Genomic DNA, 17,782 nt, shown 5'->3' with positions numbered 1-17,782 from the left:
CAAGGTAGTTCGGCACTAGGCAGCTCGCCACCAAGCAGCTTTTCAAGGTAGCTCACCACAAGGCAGTTCGCCACCAAGTAGCTCACCACCAAGTACCTCATCAAGGTAGCTCATCACAAGGAAGTTCGCCACCAAGTAGCTCACCACTAAGTACCTCATCAAGGTAGCTCACCACAAGGCAGTTCACCACCAAGTACCTCATCAAGGTAGCTCACCACAAGGCAGTTCGCCACCGGGTAGCTCACCACCAAGTACCTCATCAAGGTAGCTCACCACAAGGCAGTTCGCCACCAGGTAGTTCACCACCAAGCAACTCATCAAGGTAGTTCACCACCAGGTAGCTCACCACCAGGCAGTTCGCCACTAAGTAGCTCGCCACCAGACAGCTCACCACTAGGGAGCTCCACTTCAGCCTTTGAGTCATAGGCCACTGGGGAGCAGATGTCACTGATGATGTACTTAGCCCAAAAAATTGATACGTGACCAGGAACGGTTACATCATTTTGCGTCGTCTGTGGGAATCGCTACAAAAAGCCAAGTTCTCCTCCTCTAAAAGGCTAAGTCCTCTTCTTCAAGAAAGCTAAGTCATCTTCTTCCAAAAAGCTAAGTCCTCATTTCTTAGAAAACAAAAGCTATCGCTTTATACTTTCCATTTTTTATGAACTAAAAGACTATGCAGGGAGCTAACAGACTAAGCAACTCTACTAACTTTACTTTCAATTCAAATAAAACCTCAGCAGTCCTCTTTGTGAGGTCCCCTCTACAAAGATGAGTTCTCTGTGGCTTCCGTGGGAGTTGACAGCCAACAGACTACATGGGTGCCCTTGCTGGTCGAGCCTTCCAAGGCTCCCGTGTGAACTGGCGACCCAAAGTTAGTAGTGCTGCCCCCGAAGGTTGAGCTCCTAGTAGCTTCTTGTAGGAGTGGGTGACCGACATTACGAGGCTGATGCAGCACAATCATAGCTCTAAGGCACCTATTCGGTGGCCAGCGCGCGGCCTGGCGGCCTGGCAGCCTGGCACATGCACCGACTAAGCGTGACCTGGAGCGGGCACCGACCTAGCGGCCTAGCCAGGCACGAACTGATAAACTGATAAGAGGCTTCCTCATCACATGACCCAGTCACCTCTTTGGCATGGGCGAAGTCAAGGAGAGTGGACTACGAGTCGCTTCTAGAACCTAAGGGCTAAAATATCACATAAGACCCAGTCGCCTCTTCGGCATGGGCAAAATCAAATACCAAGGAGAGTGGACTACAATTCGCTCCCAAAGCCTAAGGGCCAAAATACCGAACTAGCGAAGAACTCTTCACTATATAAGACCCAGTCGCCTCTTCGGCATGGGCAAAATCAAGGAGTGGACTGCGAGTCGCTCACAGAGCCTAAGGAATTGAATCGACGCTTACGAGCTCATCGAATTATTCATTCCGGGCCAAAAGGAGAAATCTACTCCCTTTGCTGAGTTACTTTTAGCTCGGGAGTGGGGGGCAAATGATGAGGGCGGATTTGACCCTCCAATGATATTGTGACACATGGCACCTCAGAACAACTAGGTGACACCTGAAACCACTTTGGCAACAACTTTTCTTAGCCAAGTTGATGGTGTCCCACCTGGTGGCCTGGCAGCTTGGCACAAGCTCGGCCTGGCAGTCGGCACAGGCTCGGCCTGGCATAGGCACGGCCTGGCACAAGCGCGACCTGGCGGCCTGGCCCTGGCACGAGCCGGCAGCCTGGCACAAGCACGACCTGGCAGCCTGGCACAGGCGCGAGTTGGCAAACTGGCACAGGCACGAGCTAGCAACTTGGCACAGGCGCGAGCTGGCAGCCCGGCACAGGCGCGACCTAGCAGCCTGGCACATGCGCGAGCTGGCAGCCTGGCACAGGCACGACCTGGCAGCCTGGCACAAGCACGAGCTAACAGCCTGGCCTAGGCGCGACCTGACAGCCTGGCCCAGGCGCTGACCTGGCGGCCTACGAGACGTGCTCACCAACAAATTCGGCATGCATATCCTAACACTCCCACAATCCTTGGAAGTTGGCCCACGTGCCAAACGATCTGGAGGGTGGTCAATGTGTATGGTGGTTACCTCCAGGAATCTCGACCCACTTAGATGACCTCACGGAAATCTCGGATGAGGTGCGTGAAGCCCACGCCAAACAATACCTATATAAAGGCACCAACCCCAATGGCATAGGCGAGCAAGTAATCCAGTAGACATATTCTAGCTCCCAAACTTTTTGATTTTTTAGCTCATAGTCTACTATGAGAGTACTGACTTAAGCATCGGAGCGACCTCGCCAGGTTAGCTACCCCAGTCCTCTGACATTTGGTTCCTTGCAGATCTCTAAAGAGCAAGGAAGCTCGTCAATCTAGCTTGTCACCAGGCAGCTCAGCACCCGGTCAGCCCAGCACCTCATCAAGGTAGCTCGGCACTAGGCAGCTCTTCACCAAGCAGCTTATCAAGGTAGCTCACCACAAGGCAATTCGCCACCAAGTAGCTCACCACCAAGTATCTCATCAAAGTAGCTCACCACAAGGTAGTTCGCCACCAAGTAGCTCATCAAGGTAGTTTGCCACTAGGCAGTTCGCCACCAGGTAGCTCACAACCAGGCAGTTCGCCACTAGGTAGCTCGCCACCAAACAACTCGCCACTAGGGAGCTCCACTTCAGCCTTTGAGTCACAGGCCACTTGGGAGCAAACGTCACTGACGAGGTACTTAGCCCAAAAAATTGATACGTGACCAGGAACGGTTACATCAATTTCCATCTCTCGACAAGGTAATTTTGCTCTACTCTTTTTTCCCTTCTAAATTCGATTTTTGTTCTAGTTTCATTCATGGTTTTGGAGACAGACAAGAGTATGTGTTCATGGTTGAGGGCCCTTAGAAAGAAGAAGATACCAGCTGAAGAAGAAGAAAAGTTCTTGCTGAAGAACGGAGGTGCAATGCTGGAAGAGTTAATTACTTGCTTTAATGGAAAATCCAATTCAATCCGCATCTTCTCTGCTAAAGAGCTCCAAGAGGCAACTGATAACTACGCTAAAAACAATATTCTGTATATGGATGATCACTACACCCTGTACAAGGGAACTCATGAGAACCGAACTATTTCGGTTAAGAAGTTTGGATGCCCTGAAGATACAGGTAGGTTGTTGCTTAAAGAGAGTATAAATGAAGTGGTCATGGCGTCACAGATGAACCACAGGAACTTGTAGAAGCTCTTGGGTTGCTGCTTAGAGACAGAGATTCCCATATCTGAATATGAATTTGCGATATCTAATGGAGTTCTCTGCAACCATGTTGACTACGATGATGGACTGTTGTCATGGAGCTCAAGGTTAAGCATTGCAACCCAGATTGCAGATGCAGTTGCGTATATGCATATAGCGACTCCCAAACCCATCATACACAGAAGCATAACATCCAAGAATATTTTCCTGGACCAAAACTGGGTAGCTAAGTTATCGGATTTCAAACTCTCAAAGCCTATTCCACTGGGTCAAACCCATGTTGAAGTTGATACAATTGGTGTGTCTGATGATTCCAATGATCCTGAGCATCTGTTGGAGCTTCTGGTTCCAGAGTACCTTGTTTCCAATCGTCTCACAGAAAAGAGTGATGTCTTTAGCTTTGGGGTTCTTCTACTTGAGCTTTTAACTGGACAGAAGCCTTTTACTCGGTCTCTTCGTGCCGCCAGAGGTAGAGATCTTCACTTAATTGCTTATGTGATGAAAGCTGTTGAAGATAATAGTGTCTCAGAGATTGTGGCCCCTACAATATTAAAAGGTGGAGAGATCAACCAGCAGCAGTTGGAAGACTTCATAGAGATTGCACTAAGATGTACTAAAGAGATCTATATTTGTATTGGGATTCATGTACGAATAATGTATAAAGAGTACTGTCTCACATTGGAAAGGAATGAAAGGTAAAGGACTTGTATACAAGAGTATGTGTATGAGCCCCCAATTGTATGTGCTGTGTTCATCTTTTGTATGTAACTACTAAGTGTGTTCATCTTTTGGTTTTCCTGTCTTTCCCTTCTTTTCCCTACCTTTTCCTTCAAACCAAACATAATGCCAATTATAAAAGTCCAACAAGCCCCCAGTTGTACGAGGTATTCATCTTTTGTGTATAAGTTCTACGTGTATATATTTTGTATATATGAGCTCCCGATATTAGAGGTTCCCCTCAATGTACATACAATATTTTGTTCATTCCCCCACTCCTTCATTACCTTAGTGTCAATTACAAAAGCTCTAACTAATTAAACATGTAGCTAGCCACATAATTTCTTTTCTAAACTGCATGTGGTTGGGGACATGATTTCTAAGTTTCTTAATTAAATTTAGATGGTGTCCGGTACCGATGTAGCTTTTCAAAGAAATTCTGCCAACTCAGCATTGTAGATGTGTTTAACAAAAAAAGGGCCTAAAAAGTTATTTGGTTGAGCCGTTTATCTGATAAACAGCTCTCTCGAAAATTGTGTGAACTTTTAATCAAAAAACACCAATTTTGACATTTTCCATTTTCAAAACCGATTTTTTACTAAACCATTTTCAAAATGTTTATTTATAAATGCCATCCATACCAAACAACCCCTTAGTTTTAGGCTTGGATGTGGTATCAACTATAAATAGGCTCATATAACAGTTGTAAACCTGTTGAGATGTGACTTGAATTTCTATTTGCTGTCCCTTCCATGACCCTACTCAACATCTGTGGAGAGAAGCCAAAAGGGGAAAATTGATTGAGGTCTGCACCAGGTACATGACCCGTTTACCTTAATTGGGTCCCGTATATAATGAATGTTGTTCCCTAAGGCTCAGTTTGGAAGGAGTACAACTGCAAATATGTAGAGTGCAAATCGTGTATTTTATATTATTTTGTATTATTTGTTCTGTACATATTTGTACTTGTACTTTTTCCAAATTGAGCCTAAGGCTATGTTTGGAGATGATGCAAATATGTCAAGTGTAAAACGGTTCATATAAAATGTAAAATTGGGTTAGTTTTGCACTTATAAATGTACCTTCTTACCAAATAGAATTTTAGCTATAATAGATGTAAACATGAATTCCAATAAAGCATATGCTTTTTTTTTGTCAAAATCCCACTTGAATGTGAATTTACTTCTTTTTTATTGATGTAATTTTACATCTTATTATCAATGTAAATATGCATTGGTCTGTCATTTGTCAATGCATAAATGTAATGTTGCCTAACACATGCAAAAGTGAACTAGAGTGCAAATTTACCCTGAACCGGGATTTACACTCCATTTGCATCATTTCCAAACACAGCCTAAAGTTACATGAGACACAAGCAAATGGAAAGAGTGTTTTGGGTAGGGCACTAGGATTTGAGAGGGGCTGTTCATACTTGTACTACATTGTCATTAATAATGAATTTTTGCTCCTCCGTTGGACAAAAGACAGGTCGAACCACGTTAAGGCTATGTTTGGTTACAATGCAAATAAATTTGCACTGGTGCAAAACCATGGCAGTGCAAAGGATTTGAGTGTAAGTTCTGACCTATTTTGATTTCAAACTTTATCTTATTTTGTTTGATTGCATTACAAATGAAGTAAATTAAGACATGAAATAGAATAAAAAAAATTAAACAAGAATTTACATTTTTTTTACATTTGCACTTACATACATTTGTATTAGTGCAAATAAATTTGCGCTACAACCAAACACAGCCTAAAGCTTTAGATTTTACAACCCAACCAAAGCATCTCTCCCAAAAACACACAAATGAGTCAGAGTCAGAGTTACAGGTGAGAAATGAAGAGACAAATGAATGCAGATAAGCAAATGTAGATATTACATGGTAGAAACTATAATTTAAGGGGAATTTCTACCAAAATTAAACATAACTAATCTCGTAGAGTTAGAGTAATTAATGAACCTCTTGAGAAAGTTGAAGAGAGGAAACGTTGTTAGAGGTAGAGGTTGGAAAGTTTGGCTGACTACAAACTCAAATTAATACATGGAGGAAAAGTACTTAGTGCCTGGGCTGTATGCAAAAACATTGTGAAATCCGATCCAGTTATTTTGAAAAATATTAACTCGTCACTGTTTGGTTGTCAGTGAAAGATAGAAGTAATTGTTGGTTTGAGTGATGTATGGGAAAGCTCTATTCCTGCTTTCGTTGAGGATTGTTCTAGAGGAGATGCAGATGTAATATCTTTTGGTGTATGTTGAATGAAGTAGCCTATTGGCTTATTTAAAAGAGAGAAAGAAAGAGAGAGAGGTTTGATTTTATGTTTTCATGTAACACTCCTCAGCCGAAAGCCTATAAACATGATTTTAAAATTTGTTTTTTAGGTTGCAATTAAACATTGAAAATATTTAAAAAATAATAATTTTTCATAGATAATTCTGTTTTGTTGAATGTTTGAATGTTGAATTTAAAAACTGAAAACTGATCATGCATGCATCAATTCCTTAATGTGTTTTGATGATAATAAATTCAACATAAAATATTTACTAACAGTGTGTTAAATCTTGTAGCATTGTCTATATACGCTATTATATATTTAGTTGTACTTTAGAGTGTAATTATTCAAAGAAGCTTGTAAGAGGAAGAAAGGAAGGCATGTTATTCAAGCTTCAAAGTTTCCCTAGTTCAAGTAACCAGCATCAAAGAAGAAAGATTGTTGTTGCTCCTGTGTTAAATACAAGGTTTTTAAAACCGATCCGGAGACCGAACTGGTCAGGGGTCCAATTCCCGGGTTGAACAGTCTGACTGTTCGAATCAAACTGCCGGCCTATTCTCACAAAAATAAAAAAGGTCAAAACCATTAAATGGTTCAAACGGTTTAATCGCTCAAACCAATGATTTATTGACCAAATCAACAATTTTTTTACAAATATCCAGTTTTGGGGGAAAACTTAACCAGTTCCTGGTTTTTCTGATCCTACCATCTAGTCCGGTCCGATTTTAACCGACTAATTTCGGTTCAATTCGAATTACCTACACCCAGTTGGGTTCACAAAAAAGGCCCACGATTCGGTTACCCAAACTAACCGAACCGTGAGCACCCCTAATTGAAGCTCACGATCGAGAGATTGATGGGTATCTCTGCAGCTGATTCTGCCAGAAGGAAGTAATCTTTTTTGGTCTCTCGGAGTAGGGGCAATGGCTTTGTAAAGGTGAATTTAGATGGAGGTTTTGTATCCATCAATAAATCTAAGGGTTAATTACTTAATTACTTATAGTACCCCGAACTATCTGATAAATACTTAAAGACCTTAGAATTTAAAGTATCTTAGAGTTTTGGAAATTTAAATTCCATTAAGCCTGGGCAAAAGATTCTTTTACCCTTAACTATTCTTCAAATTTTCAGAACATGTTACTATTTTACATTTCTGACATTAACTCTTCCACCTACTAATTTTATTTCTTAATTTCCACCAAATTTGTTCTCCCAATTTTATGACATTTTATAATCTTGGAGTTGATTGCTTAGCTTTTAATCTCCAAATAACCCTACTGGTTTTGCTAACAATACTGCAAGTTCTAAAGCTACATGGCAATTTTCTTAGTTTTGTTGGAAAGCGTGAATTCCCAAAACAAATCGCTGTTATACTCAAAGGAAAGGAAAGGAGCAAATCTCATCAAAAGATTATACCTTGACTCAAAATGCTTGATTGAAAAACTACAAATATTGAACAAGGCCAGAGTTGCACCCATGAATAGTGATGGAATTTATTACGACATTTATGGAGAATTGTTTTTTTGCTAAGTGGGCTAATCTTGGGATTACGCTTCAGGCAGCAGTGGTGATGGACAAAGTATTGTACCTAAGGCTGCGTTTGGAAAAGATGCAAATGGAATGCAAATTGTGTTCAGGGTAAATTTGGATTCTGGTTCATTTTTGCTTGTGTTTGACAATATTATATTTTTGCATTGATAAATAATAGATCAATTCATATTTACAATGATAATAAGATGTAAAAATAAAAAAGAAGTAAATTTGCATTAAAGTGAGCTTTTGATTAAAAAAAAAAAACATATGCTTTATTGGAATTTGTATTGTATCCATTACAGCTAAAAGTTTGTTCGGTAAGAAAGTAAATTTGTCAATGCAAAACTATCCCAACTTTGCAATTTATATGACCTGTTTTGCACTCTACATATTTTCCTTCACACATATTTACATCATTTCCAAGCACAGCATAAATTTACTGAAGTAAATTCTGTTGGTAATGCAAGTGGAAATTAAAACAAGATTGGAACTTGGGTTTTCGTATGAAAAGTTGATGAACAAATGATGCATGTAAATGTTATTTCGTCGTGTAATTGATAAAGAAATGAGTTTCCATAAATGGGTGATGTTCAATTTGAGGTGCCCGCCAAATAGACGTGCCAAGGCAGACATACTGAGGTAGAAGGACGAGGCCACTCACTGAAGTCTACAAAGACAAATAAATCAAAGGCCTGAGGAGTAGTTCCCCGAGTAAGTACTCCAACGCTCAAGTCAGCGGTGAGAAGTGTGGGGTGTTCAAGAGAACTAAAAGGAAAAGTCTTGTACCTTGAGTGGGAGGTGCCCATATATTAACGAGTGTCAAAGTTGTGGTCAGATTCAGACTCCAGGATTGTCAGGATAAGGTTGCCTTCCGAGGATATGGGGGGTTCATTCTGTCCTCTGCAGTGACGTGGCTCAAGGAACTTGGCCATGGAGGGCGACACATGGTGGTCCGGGCCAGCTCAAGCACTACCTAAACAATGGGCATGATGAAACTAGAATCAATGTCTAATGACATATTCTTATCAAGCAATGGTATTACAAAAATTTTTTGATAAGGAGAAGAAATGAGTGATTTTTGGAGTCCATCTCCAGTCCTGGCAAAGTCTGTTCGAACAACCTTTACAGCCTTGTATTGGAAATATCTCCCAACTTATATGCTTTATTTCATAGGTAGATATTCCCAATACAAGATTATAAGAGGTTGTTGGAACGGTATGAGTACAAGCTTGCCTTGACGGAAGTCAAACTCTAGTTTTTGTGGGTGGAAAAGGTTCTAGCTTTTGTGGGTGGAAAAGGTGGGGATGCTGCTCGTCTAGACATGGCAAAAAAGTTGACCCAACCCATGAACCTGACCCGACCCAACCCGAAAAAATAGGGTTAGGGTCTCATATTTAGCTACCTGAATTTGAGAATGACCCAACCCGATTCAACCCAGAAAAAACTGGGTTGGATTGGGTTGGGTTGGGTCATGGGTCAACCCGGTGACCCGATTGTTAGGTCTAATTGAGACTCTTTATGCATTGTTAGAAATTTTCACTCTTTAATTTTTACTATTTAGTCTTTACTCTTTTGAATTGTTAAATATTCAAGTTTTTTTTTTAATTTATATTTGGAATTTTAAGGTTAGTTCCTTTAATTTTGGCACTTTTTATGTAATTTTTTCTTTATTTTTTTTTTAATTTCAATTATTTTTTGGGATGACCCGAATTGACCCACAGGTCAACCCTAACCTGAACATTTAGGGTTAGGGTTTAGCATTTGACAATCTAACCCAAAATTTAACCAATCCAAAATCAACCCAAAGTGTCGTGACCCAACTAGAAGCGAGAGTCTAAATGCTTCCCTCAAGAAATATCTCAATATTAGATATCATTTGTCAAGGTTTCTTCGTCACTTTGAGAGAGTAGTTGTTGATAGGCGGTACAAAGAGTTGAAAGCTGAATTTGTAGCAACACAAAGCACCCCAATCATGGCAGCACATGTGGGAATTTTGGATTTTGCTTCTCGTGTGTATACACCACCTGTTTTTTCCATGTTTCATAATGAAGTAATGCAACAATTGAATTGCATGATTCAAAAAGATTGTGTGGTGGTTGAAACGGTAGTTGACAATACAATTGAGGTGTATGGGGCGAATAATCAATTCAAGTTGATATTTGATTCAAGAAATAAATCAATTAGTTGTAATTGCAAGAACTTTGAATCTATTTGGATCTTATGCAAGCATGCACTGAAAGTGCTTGATTATAGGAGGGAGCCCTTACCATCATCCTATGTGTTGAACGGGTGGACCATTGGTGCAAAAAAATCTAAGGGTGAAACATCTCATGGCTTTGATAGGTATTCTAATCAAGTTACAAAAATAGAAACATATAGTAAAGAGATGTTTCGTCTGTTCATTCAAGTAATAAATAAAGTTCCACCTAATGCTTACAAGATTGTTATTTAAGTAGGAAAGAAGCTTTTAGAATATGTGACAATGTGTTTAAGGCAGTTGACAATCATTGATCAATCATCTGTAGCAGTTCATGATATACAAATTGAAAATGAAAAAATTGGGTATCCTTGCATTGAAAATTGGATGTTGGTGATAACACCAATGCTGAGGTTATTTCTGTGCGAGCTGAGTTTCTGAAACCAGTAAAGGGATTTAAGCACAAGGTTTTCACTGTACGTTCTTCAAAAAGGCCAAAGAATGCCTTTGAAAAAGCAATAGCCAAACGGAGAAGACCAAAGAAAGAACAATCTGATGAAAAATGCTATACACATGTATGTGGAGTTGAGGGGAGTGCGAATCCTATAACCAATGAAGCGATAAATATAGGAACACAAGGGTCTGGCCACTCTGTCATGTACACACAAGTATTAATGTTTAATAAGTGATAAGTAGTAAAATTTTGGTTTATATTATATTAAAACTTTAATGAAATTCTTATAATACAGGATCAAGGTTTTGGAAAAAATATTCAAACTATTACAGATGGAAGTGATCCACGAAGCACCATTCCTTATCTTGTTCATGTAAGTTATCTTTTCCTCAGGTGTGATTTTACAGTAATTCCTAATATGTAAGTAATTTCTTCTGACATAATGGATTGGCAACAAGTTCACACCATGCCATCACCTATGCAAGTAGTTGTTTCAAATTAACTTAGTCTTAAACAAAGATCAATTTTAGTAGACAACATCTAACATGTTCATTACATATTTTCTGTCATAAGCACCACATTGGCTCATATATAACCATTCTAGATCTTTTGTAAACAATTTCCCATACAAGTTGTGTGTATGGATTTGCTTTTTGAATACTCTAAAAAATCATATTGCTTCATAATTTGAAGTTGTCTATGTAGGCAGAGGTACCCAGAAGTGTGTCTGGCCAAACCACCACTAGTGGATCAGAAATGAGCCAGGTGAAATTTTATATGTGCAAGTGTTTATTTCCTAAGTTGTGTTTTTTTTTTTTTTTTGCATAATTAAAAAAATTAAAACTATCATGTGTAAATGCAAGAGTCATCATGGATTGGATCATGTCAAAACAAACAACTGGAAAAGGGGAGAATGTCTTAAGTTAGCTTTGTTTTGTAGGGATGTGGTGTTCATGTGTATTTGTTTGGCCATGCTCAGTTGGAACATCTGATGAATGGAGTTGGATGCTCAGTCCACTAGTTGCTTTTGGCTTATGTAAAACAAGACATTTATTCATTTTACAATCAAAACAACCAAGGACAGCACATCCTGGCTTGACCAGGATGCCCCGAGTGTTTGTACATGAACCTAAAGTGACAAATGTTAAGACTTTTAAACATCTGAAACAACTTGTTTGGATTAACATTCTCGTAGAGTTGCAGATATGCAGTTCAAAAGGTGGCTAAAGGAGGCCTGCCGCTAATAAAAATAACCTATAACGGCAGTTAATTAAAATTGCCGCTAAAGATAGCACTAACTGCCACTAATCGAGGCACAAAAATCGAATGAGGCTTTTTTCCTCCTCGCATAAACCCTTCCCCAAGGCATGGAGTGTCTTTCAAATATGCACAAGAATGACACTCTCCAAAATTGTTCGAAGAGTCTTCTACAAAGTCTAAAAACCCTAAACCGCAAATCTGAAAAAACAAAATGTCTTGGATTCTCTAGTCTATTTTTATCTGACTTCAAACAAACCTATTGGCACATTCGTGGTCGGAGGCTGGATTGATTAGAGAGGTCTATGGAAGTAAAAGGCCCGAGCACTGCAAATTCAGATGAGAGATCGTTTTTGCATTGTTGTTGACTAGCATAGATACGAGTCGAGGCTGCAGATGGTTATTTCTTGTCATCAGTTCAACGGTGGCTTCTATGACTTTGTAATCTGATACGCTCAAGTTATCTAACAAGAGGGAGAAGGATCTAGAATAAAGAGAAGAGAAAGAGAGAGAGTTTGTTTGTAGAAAAGCCAATGCCAACTCCATTCATTCATGCTATATTTATAGCCTTATGGTGCTACAAACTGGGAGTAGAAATAGAAACTACTGCCCCTTAATCTTAGGAACTTATCAACAAAAAAAAAGAATGCACTTATCTAGGAAACAGAATGCACTTATCTAGGAACAGAAATTGAAGACTTATCTAATGCACTTATCTAGGAAACAGAATGCACTTATCTAGGAGCAGAATTGAAGACTTATCTATTCTAACAGAATTAAAACTGAATGGATAAGGCTTATCCCAACTAAGAGCTAACATGACCGGGTCTTCTGCTGCTATCCACTTTGACCGGGTCTTCGGCTGCTGCATGCATGCACGTATCATTCTCCTCCCCCCCTGAAGGACCCTTGTCCGCAAGGAAGTCGGGATAAGCTTTTCTGAAGCGCCATTCATTCTCCCAGGTTGCATCCTCAGCTGGCGCCCCAATCCATTTGACCAAGACTTCGGATTTTGGGCGGTATTTTCCCTTGTGAATAATACGGCGATCCAGGATTGCTTCCGGTTGGGGTAGGATGGTCGAAGTATCCGAGATTGGAAGAAGCTGAGTGGAAGTAGGGGTGATGGGTCCCAAGTGCTTCCGCAGCAAACTGACATGAAACACATTGTGGATTTGAGAGCCGGGGGCAAGGCTAAGCGGTAGGCTACTGGACCAATCTTCTCAATGATTGGATACGGCCCAAAATAACGTGGGGCGAGCTTCATGGAACGCCGAAACGCCACCGAGGTCTGCCGGTAAGGTTGTAGCTTCACATACACGAAGTCACCTGCTACGAATGAGACTTCTCGTCGGTGCTGGTCCGCTTGACATTTCATCCGGTTCCAGGCTACCTGGAGGTTATGTTGTAGCTCGCGTAGGATGATGTCCCGATCACGCAAGTATTCGTCAACTGCCCCTACTCGAGCTGTACCCGGTATATAGGTCAGGAGACTAGGGGGTGGGATTCCATAGACTGCTTCGAAGGGTGTCATTTTGGTGGAAGAGTGAGTGGAGGTGTTGTAGCTGTATTCTGCCCAAGGAACCCACTCTACCCATTTTCGCGGCTGGTCACCTGCAAAGCACCGTAGATATTGCTCCAACGTCCGATTAACAACTTCGGTTTGCCCATCGGTTTGGGGGTGGTAACTGGAGCTCATACACAATTTTGTTCCATGCATCTAAAAAAGTGTCTGCCAGAATGAGCTGATGAATACCTTGTCACGGTCGCTAACAATGGATGTTGGTACTCCGTGTAGGCGGACAACGTTGGCAACAAATGCCTTCGCGACTGTGGTGGCAGTGAATGGGTGTTTTAAGGGAATGAAGTGGGCATATTTTGTCAACCGATCCACAATTACCATGATAACCGTGTACCCATTGGAGGAAGGCAATCCTTCGATGAAGTCCATGGAGATGTCTGTCCACATTTGAGTAGGAATTGGTAATGGCTGAAGCAATCCCATTGGTCTCATGCAATCTGTTTTGAAGCGCTGACATACGTCACATTGTTGCAAGAACTCCTTCACCGTCCGACGCATGTGGGGCCAAAGGAAGCTGTGCTTGATGCGAGAGAGGGTCTTATGAAACCCAAAGTGTCCCCCTACAGGGGATGAGTGGCAGTCTGCCACCACCTTTGAAATCAAGGTGGAGGTGGGGCTCAAATAAATCTTGTCCCCCTTGAACCATACCCCATCCCGTTGAAGCAACTTGTGGGAGGGTCGCTTTTTCATCAATTCCCCATAAAAGGTGTCTTGTTTGACCTCTTCTTGTAGCGTCGGCCACCAGTCTGCGTGTGGTATAGAGATGGAAAGAAACTGAAATTCAGCCATACGTGACAAGGAATCCGCACCTTGGTTCTCAGCCCCTTTTTTATACTCGATCTCATAGTCGTAGCCCAGTATCTTTGGCAGCCACTGCGTTTGTGCCGGTGTGGTTATCCTCTGCTCGAGTAAATATTTAAGACTTTTTTGGTCGGTGCGGACTGTGAATGATTTCCCAAGCAGATATGGGCGCCATTTCTTAACGACTTTGACAATAGCTAACATCTCCTTCTCATAGGTGGATAATGCCAAGGCTGAACCTTTCAATGCTTCACTGAAGTAGGCCACCGGTCGGTTTTGCTGGATGAGGATGGCGCCAATCCCGGTTCCACTCGCATCGCATTCAATCACAAACCGTTGGGAGAAATCTGGTAGACGTAGGATTGGCGGTGAAGTGAGTGCATTCTTCAATTGTTGAAAGGCCAGCTCTGCTGCCTCGTTCCATTGAAATCCCCCTTTGGTCAACAGTTGGGTAAGGGCGCTGCAATGCTTCCGAAGTCGCGGATGAACTTCCGGTAATATCCTGCTAACCCGAGGAAGCCACGGACCCCCTTTGCTGATGTCGGTGTAGGCCATGCGAGAACAACTTGTATTTTGGCTGGATCAACGGACACGCCTTGTTCTGAAATCACATGACCCAAGTACTCGACCTGCGAAACCCCAAATTGACATTTTGACATTTTTGCAAATAATTTGTTAGAGGATAATACAGTTAGAACAACTCTCAAATGAGATAGGTGGTCTTCCCACGATTTAGAATAAACCAGAATGTCGTCGAAGAAGACCAAAATAAATTTCCGGAGGTATGGGCGGAAGAGGTCGTTCATGAGGCTTTGAAAAGTTGCAGGTGCATTCGTCAAGCCGAACGGCATCACTAAGAACTCGTAATGCCCTTCATGTGTTCGGAAAGCCGTTTTAGGAACGTCTTCTTCTTGCACTCGAATCTGATGGTATCCCGACCGTAGATCTAGTTTGGAGTAAATTTTGGTGCCGTAGAGCTCATCTAATAATTCATCAATCACGGGAATGGGATACTTGTTTTTAATAGTGATTTCGTTCAGTGCTCGGTAATCAACGCAAAACCGCCAAGCTCCATCAGCCTTCTTCACTAGCAAAACCGGCGATGAGAATGGGCTATTGCTTGGTCTTATCAGCCTTGTCTGCAAAAGCTCCTTCACCATCTTCTCTATTTCGGTCTTCTGGTAATACGGGTATCGATATGGCCTCACACTCACCGGTCCTTTGTCGGGAAGCAGTGCAATCCGGTGGTCATGTGGTCGTTTAGGAGGCAGGCTTGTGGGCGGCTCAAACACATGGGAAAATTCAGTGAGAAGGTGGTCCATCTCGGGTGGAAGAAAACCTAGTTGGCCGCTGCTATGTGAAGGAACTATTTGAAAAAAAAATCCCGTACCTTGTAACCCATTGCATTCCTTGTTGGTTAAGGCTTCGATGCTGGCTCGTCCCAATCCTTGGAAGGTGCAAGAGAGTCCCTCCTTTTTGAACGTCAAGGTTAGTTGTTTGTAATCCATCTCTACGGGTCCAAGCGTCTCTAGCCACTGTACTCCCAACACCAACTAGCATGCTGCGACGGGAAGAACATAATAGTCAGCGGTAACGGGGTGTCCTTGAATGGCGAGGGTGAGAGATCGGCACTGCCCCATACACTCGATCTTTTCACGGTTGGCCACCATAACTTGAAATTTATTGTCTCGGTTCACTGGCAACCCGAGCTTGGAGACGATGGCTTGGTCAATGAAGTTGTGGGTGCTGCCGCCATCAATTAATACGGTCACGTTCTTGTTTTTCAGTTTCCCAAGAACACGTATGGTTTGCGGGTGCTCAGCTCCTGCAATAGCGTGGAAGGAGATTTCAGGGATGGCTTCTTGGTTTTCCTCCTCTGATTCGACAGTCTCCGCGTCCGCCGGTTCCGGATCCTCAATCATGAACAATTGTGGGCGTGCACAACGGTGGCCGGAGGTGAACTTCTCATCACAGTAGTAACACAGCCCCTTCTCACGACGTTCTCGCGCCTCCTGGTTGGTGAGTCGCCGGAATGTTGAGGAAGGAGCACTGGGAACCTAGTTCGCGCGCGAGCTTGGTGGAGGCCCAAGTACACCGGCCATGGGGTTGGGCGACGCCTTCTGGGTTGTCATGGCTGGTGGGGATCGAATCGGTTGGCTAGCTCTCCGCTGTAAGTGATTTCGTTGCTCAATTAACCAGGCCACTCCAATTGCCTCTATCAAAGTTCGAGGCTGCTTGATCTTCACATCTAAACGAACTTCATCACGAAGTCCTGCAATGAAACAGCCAATGAGAAAGCTCTCGGGCAGGCCGTCAACTTGGTGAGAGAGCCTCTCGAAGGCTTCTTGATAAGCCGTCACAGTGGTGGTTTGCTTTAGGCGGGTTAATGCCTCTGATGGGTCCTCGTAGTCGGTGGGGCCGAACCGTTGTAACACCGCTTTGGAGAGTTCTTCCCATGTGAGCGGTCTGCGATGCTTGGTCAACCACCTGTGCCACTGTAAGGCGATGCCTTCCAAATGGAAGGAAGCTAGCTGCACCTATTGGTCTGGAACAATATTTTGAAATTCAAAATACTGCTCCGCCTTGTAAATCCAACCGCTCGGATCATCCCCATTAAATTTTGGGAATGACAGCTTGACGTGTTGATGAGGGTGGTCATGGGTGGAGCTTGAACGGGAAGTATGGGGCTGTGAGGATTCTTCATGGGCGAAGGGGTTGGTCTCGGGAGTGGTATTGGGAGTGGTTTGTGAGGCTCGAAGGGCTTGGAGTTCAGTTAACACTGCTTGCAAGACAGTGTTCATTTGGTCGAAGCTCGACTCATGTCGTGCTAAGGTTTCATTGACCTCATTGCGAAACTCCGCGTTCATCTTTCCACGGGTGTCCATGGTCGAACCGGCTCTGATACCAATGATACGCTCAAGTTATCTAACAAGAGGGAGAAGGATCTAGAATAAGGAGAAGAGAGAGAGAGAGAGTTTGTTTGTAGAAAAGCCAATGCCAACTCCATTCATTCATGCTATATTTATAGCCTTATGGTGCTACAAACTGGGAGTAGAAATAGGAACTACTGCCCCTTAATCTTAGGAGCTTATCAACAAAAAAACAGAATGCACTTATCTAGGAAACAGAATGCACTTATCTAGGAACAGAAATTGAAGACTTATCTAATGCACTTATCTAGGAAACAGAATGCACTTATCTAGGAGCAGAATTGAAGACTTATCTATTCTAACAGAATTAAAACTGAATGGATAAGGCTTATCCCAACTAAGAGCTAACATGACCGGGTCTTCTGCTGCTATCCACTTTGACCGGGTCTTCGGCTGCTGCATGCATGCACGTATCATAATCTTTGTAGAGATTCGATGTCGGCTCCATATCCATTCTATCGGAAGTGGGGTAAGTTTTTCAGAACATCAGAACAGAGTTACATTCTCCCAATGTTGGAGTATTATGATCTATGCCTCGGGAAATTATGAAGGCACTTCTTGACGAGGAAGAAGTACAGCGAGAAAAGCTCGCTAATTCTCAACTTGGAGGCTTGTGGAGAATGGAAGGATTTCTTAATACATGGTCTTGGAGCCAGAGCATTGGATACCAATACACATGATACATTTGGTAATCAAAATAGAAAAGCTTTCTAATTCCAATGCTCTGGCTTCATGTTATCCCTTTATATTTTGATTACCAATGGTGCTCTGTAATAGAATTTTACTAGAATTGAAGCTTGCACAACTTGCTGC

General features: G+C 42.3%; 1 pseudogene; it reads left to right on the top strand.

Annotated features, from left to right (window-relative positions):
- Window positions 1–2,834: 2,834 nt before the first annotated feature.
- On the top strand, window positions 2,835–3,926 carry LOC148844221 (wall-associated receptor kinase-like 1; annotated as a pseudogene).
- The last annotated feature ends 13,856 nt before the right edge of the window (window positions 3,927–17,782 follow it).

This window comes from Nelumbo lutea, chromosome 8, assembly GCF_056320005.1.
Source record: "Nelumbo lutea isolate HS-2025 chromosome 8, American lotus-T2T, whole genome shotgun sequence".
Lineage (NCBI taxonomy): Eukaryota > Viridiplantae > Streptophyta > Magnoliopsida > Proteales > Nelumbonaceae > Nelumbo > Nelumbo lutea.
This window is presented reverse-complemented; position numbering and strand designations above follow the sequence as displayed.